The sequence below is a fragment of the Dendropsophus ebraccatus genome, chromosome 9 (assembly GCF_027789765.1).
Source record: "Dendropsophus ebraccatus isolate aDenEbr1 chromosome 9, aDenEbr1.pat, whole genome shotgun sequence".
In the NCBI taxonomy this organism is placed as follows: domain Eukaryota; kingdom Metazoa; phylum Chordata; class Amphibia; order Anura; family Hylidae; genus Dendropsophus; species Dendropsophus ebraccatus.
The window spans coordinates 74,109,329-74,115,346 of NC_091462.1; positions in this window are offsets into that span (position 1 = coordinate 74,109,329).

A 6,018-nucleotide genomic window follows, 5' to 3' on the forward strand; every position below is an offset into this window, starting at 1 on the left:
TTTATCCAAGTTCAGCAGCCCCAGCTAATCAAATGCCGATCGTTCCGGTTCAGATGGACCCGAACCCGGTTCGCTCATCTCTATTAATGATTAATTGCAAAAAGAAAAAAAGGATTTCATAAAAAAAAAAATATATATATATATATATATATATGTATAACATTAGAGAATCTGTGTAAACCTGCATATGGTTGTGTTTGGACTGACCTATAGAATAATGGTATCATGTCACTTTTACCATATAGTGCATTACGTAGACACAGGAACCCCCCAAACGTAACCATATTGCATTCTTTCTTACAATTTCACCAATTTATATCTTCATAAATAATATTTTGGGGTTCCATCATACATGTTATGGTAGAATGAAAGATGCCATTACACAACTACTACTGTAAAAAACAACCCCTTACATGGCCCTGAAGATAGAAAACTGAAAGTGCTAGAGCTCTTAGAAAGGGGAGGAAGAAAAAACGAAAACGCGAAAATGAAAATTTGCATGGTCAACTGGGTCAATATGGGCCTGGTCCTCAAAGGGTTAAGCTCTTTCTTCCAGGAGAGGAGAAAACACGGTTAAGGGGAGCTGTGGAGGGATTTGGTGTAGGTTCGAAACTGAGCGCACCTTCCTCATGGGTTTGCGACAAAGCTGTTCAAATTGTATAGGCTCCCTGGGGGTAAGCCAATTCATAGAAATTTTTTAAGCATTTTGATGTGTGAGTGATGGAGGAAGGTCAGAGAGTTCCAGTTCAGTATTCCCTGCAGCCTCTCCATGTCCAACTGCTTGTTGTTATCTAATAAGGCAGAAAGAGGAGTAGTGTGTAATGCTTGCCAGGTAGGCAAATAGTAGGTGCAGGATCACCTACCACCCAGGGAGTAAGGGAGGCGGGCATTACTCTAGAAGGTAATGTAACAAGCCTGTCGGCTAAGCTCATTCACACCAGGAGCATACCTTTATGCGTCGGGGACAAGGAAGTGATCACTTTCCATGACGGAAGCTATAAATCATGTTGTGTCAGCCCACCGCCACAGCCCGTGCTGGATAGGAGTGAGGTGTGGAGATGTGTGGGTGCTGGGTCTGGGAATGTTATATCCAGCCATCTACTTAAATGGACTGGCGTATAATACAGCTGAATGTCAGGTAGACCAATTCCACCTCTCTTGAGATGTTACCTGAGAAGGGAGTGGAAGGTTCATGGCCGTTTACCTTTCCCCATAAAAACGAGAAAAGAGGCTTTGTATGGTTTAAAAGAAAGTTACTGTAAGGGAAATTACATATATATATTACAGAACATAGGTTTTCAGCAGGTTTTTCCTCCCTAACCACAAATTAAGGGGGGGGGGGGGGGGGAAGGTTGTAGTCCTTTAAAAGTTGTGTTATTGTAGCAACCAAGGGGACATAATTTAATTGGTACAGGTCAGCAAGTTGTCCCGACAGCCTGTACCTAAATATTTTATGGCATGGGGCGCCCACTGGAAGGAGGAGATCTTCACATCTGTTGGATAGAGGAGGGAAGAGACATGTCTAACATTTCTGATTTGGTTTCGTTTACTTTAAAATTGGGCCACTTGGCAAACTCATCTAATATCCGCTTGATGTGGGGGAGGGAGTGTACAGGGTCATCTACCAGGAATAAGAGATTATCTGCAAAAGCAAGGGTTTTAATATCCTTGTTACCCATCTGCAGACCTTTGATCTCCGAGGTTTGCCTGACTTTTTGCAGAAGCGTTCCAATGACCACTACAAAAAGCATCGGGGATAGTGGGCATGCCTGCCTAGTTCCATTTAGGAAGTTTAATACGGGTGACAGAGTGTCATTAACTTTAAGTCTTGCATGCAGTTGGTGATAAAGTAAAAAGATCGCCTGGATAAAGGGCCCGGGAAGTCTAAATTTTTGTAGGGAGGCTCTCATGAAAGACCAGTCTACTCTTCTCGCTGTCTAAACCAAGAAGGACTTTGGGCCGGTTATGGAGGCGGGGAACATGAATAGCTTGAAAGAGTAGTGAGGTGTTATGCTTCCCCTCTCTCCCTTGCACAAAACCTGCTTGTGTATCACTCACTAATCGGGGGACAAGGGAGCGGAGTCGTAAGGCCAATAATTTTGTCTAGATTTTAAGGTCATTATTTAACAAAAGGACGCTGGTTGACCTCAGGGAGATCAACCAAAACACCGCAGAGACACCATCACGTGTCTCAACGTCAGTGTATTCTAGAACATTGCCCCCTGGGAAATCGAATATGCAAAAGAACACTGCAGAGACACCATCACATGTCTCGACGTCAGTGAACTAGCCAGACCTTCCCTCCGGGAAGGAACAACCAAGCCAAAGCGTTCTCCAGTCAAGGAAACCACCTCAGCAAGGTATCCATCCACAGACAGCTGTTTCGGGAACCCCGAAACAGCTGTCTGTGGATGGATACCTTGCTGAGGTGGTTTCCTTGACTGGAGAACGCTTTGGCTTGGTTGTTCCTTCCCGGAGGGAAGGTCTGGCTAGTTCACTGACGTCGAGACATGTGATGGTGTCTCTGCAGTGTTCTTTTGCATATTATTTAACAAAGAGATTGGCCTGTAACTGCTGCAGTGAAGCATATCTTTTCCCTCCTTCCAGATGAGCACAAATTGCGCTTCTTGCGATGGTTTAGGCCAGGGGATCCCCTGCAGAAGAGCATTACATGTGGAAGTGAGGTGAGAAATTAAGATGTGTTGAAACTTTTTATAGTAGTAAGGAGTGAGCCCATCAAATCCTGGGCTTCTTCCCAGAGGGAACTATTTATAACTTCTCCCACCTCCTTCGGATTGACGGGGGCTAGTAGAGTATTAGCGGCTGCACCATTCAGTTGAGAAGGGTGAAGATCTCAGGGTGTGAATTTTTCAGAGGTCTGTAGATAATAAAGAGAGTAGAAATGCTAAAACGCTGTGGCGATCAAGGGCGTTGTGGTGTGCGTGTGCCCTTCTGAGTCCTTAACAGCATTTTGTTAGGGTCTTCCTAGCCGCCTTGTGTCACGGCCGCGGCGGCGTCCCGTGCTCCAGACCGCCGCCGTGACCTCTCCATGCAGCTGCCGGGGTCCATGTACAGGGACCCGGCGCTGCCACTAGTTCGGCCCCGGGGGGCGCCTTACCTCGCCCCGCTCCCGTCACCCGCTGTGCCGGCCGGCGCGCGCGTCCCCGCCTCCTAGGGCGTGCGCGCCGGCTGTCTCAGAGTTAAAGGGGCAGTGCGCTCCTAATTGGTCCATGTGTCAATCACTCCCCTATAAGTTCCAGCTCTGCCCCCTTCCAGGTGTTGGAGCCTCTACATGCTTCCCATAGCGTTTGGCCCAGCTCCCTGTTGTTCCTGATTCCTATCCGCTACCTGGTCCCTAGTCCTTGTTCCTGTTCCCCTGTCACACCATTGCTCCTGTGTTCAGCCTGACTCCTGCGGTTACGCCTACAGGCCTCTGCCAGCACCATCTCCTGCCTACTGCTCCTGCCACGCCTCGCCCGCCATCACTAGCAACCAAGCCAGGGGTAGCGACCTGGGGGTCGCCTGCCGCAGCAAGTCCATCCCGCCTTGCGGCGGGTTCTGGTGAAAACCAGCGGCCCCTTAGACTCCGCTCCCTGGTGAGGTTAGTGCCATCGCTAGTGACGGTCCAGTGGATCCACTACTCCAGGCGTTACACCTTGATTCAAGAGGACATAAAACGATTGCCCTTGTTACCGTGAGTGTATAGGGTCTGTTTGTAGCGTAGGAAGGATTTAGCAGACTTTCTGGAGGAGGTCCCTGATATGTTCACGCAATGTTCGCAATTCCATGTGTGCTGACTGAGTGATGATTTATGCAGCTTCTCTAGGGTGGCAATCTGGGCTAAAAGAGTTAGTTTCTTTTTGCCTTGCTTTTTTCACTCTAGAGCCTATTGAGATAAAAAGTCTGCGGACATGGGCCTTGTGCGACTCCCAGACAAGGGGGTTGGAAATGAATGTAGACATATTAATAATAAAGAACTCCAGCTGTTTAGAGATATCATCACACATAGACTGTACACCCAAAAGGGATTCATTCAGGCACCACCTCCACTCTCTTGCCGGTGAGACAGTGGCGTGGTCAGAAATTGTAATCTGACCAATTTCAGTCTCTATTAAAGAGGGGAGGAGAGAAGTATTTGCAAAAATGTAATTGAGCCTGTTGTAGGAGATGTTGGGCCCAGAGAAAAAAGAAAAGTCCTAGGTGGTTGAGTGCAAGAGTCTCCATATATGTATCTATATATATATATATATATATATATATATATATATATCTCCATATATCAATATTCCTGTTTTTTCAGAACCGACAAAACCAAAGGGAAATAGCCAAGCATAGGGCATATTATTTGCCCTCAGGAGGTCAAGCAGTGGCTTCAGGGTCCTGATATATGGCGACTTCTGCACCGTCATAACTGGATGTTTCTCTCTCATGGCAAGGAGCACTGCAGCTGTGTCGCAGAATGAGAGGAGGCCGCAGATCACATTTTTTTGGTTGCACCGCAGGTTCAAGTTTTGGGCACAGAGCTCGGTGGATCCACTCAATAACAATGGTGGCAACCCTCTCATTGCCTAGTAAGTTGGAGAAAATTTCCTGCACTTCTGACCTGATGTCTGCTAGTTTGGTGAGCCAAGCTTCAGAGCACAGGAGAGGGCTTTCTTGAATGAGGATTTAAGAAAGGACGCTCTTTGCCATGTTGACTTTCTGCAACACTGTCTCTGTCAGATTTTTCTCCTGGCTCTAGCTGTGCAGGATGTTCGGGCGCCATCTTGAAGTTCCGTGCCATCCTGTATGGCCTTTTTTTCCCGGCAAAGGAGGTAAGAATACCTTGAGTTTTCACACCTCGCCCAGCTTTGCTCATTCCCAGCTTCAAACAGCAATACTAAAAACAGTTTCCCCCGCTAGTTGCCGGAGCTCAGCTCACATGTGATTTCCCAGGCTCTGCTCCCATATCTTTGCAATTTTCTGACACCAGTTGATTTAAAGAAACAAAATCTATGGATTACCCCTTTAAATATATAAGAAGGTGCACATTCTCAGGAAAATTTAACAGATCAACACAGCTCACAGACCATTGTTTGTATGCTCCTTCAATGTTATCTTAAACACCAAAAGGGAAACGTCAATTTTTTTTTTATCTTATAACCTCATTCACCAAAATCTATGGTTTGACTGATTGTCAAGTAGGTTAAAGATATGTCCCTTTAGGCTATATTCCCAAGCTGTACAAACAATGGCCATTCTGTCGTGAACGGTTGTTGTTTAACATTACCTACAGTCGGAATTAATGATCATGATCACTAATTCCCGCTGTAGGCAGCGTTAAAAAAATGGACTTTTATGGCGGAACTTTTCTTGATTGTCTTATTTTGAAAGTTTTTTTCCTGTAACAAATCATGTGATTCACAAATCATAGATATTTCTTTGAATTACATGAATCTAATTCAAAAGACACGGGAACCGAGGAGTTAATTTTTCCCGGAATACCCCTTTAATTATTTAAATTTGTATCATCTGAAGGAAAGAAGGGAAAGCGGGGACATAATCGAAACCTTTAAATATGGACTAAATAAGGTTTAGAAGGGAATTTTTTTTCTCTTTTTTTTTATACTCAACAACAAGGAGGCACATTCTGAGGTTAGTTGGGGGAAGATGGAAAACAACACAAGAAAATATTACTTTACTGCTTAAAGTATTAGATGCTTGAAACAAATTTCCAGCAGTTGTGGTACGTAAATCTACAATAACTGAATTTAAATATACCTGGGATAAGCATATATATCCTAAGATAATAAGAAAGGATTTATTAAGGGACTAGAAAGACCAAGTGGTCTTATTCTGCCAACAATATTTTATGTTTCTAAATGTACAATGCTAGTTTGTAAAATGATTTCGATGTAAACATTGTGATATTTGTTTTCTGTATTGTAAATTGCATTTTCTGTTGATCTCATCCTGATAGCAAAGTGGTGTGTATAGGTTTCTGCTGATGAACAATGAACACTACAATACTCTAAAGAA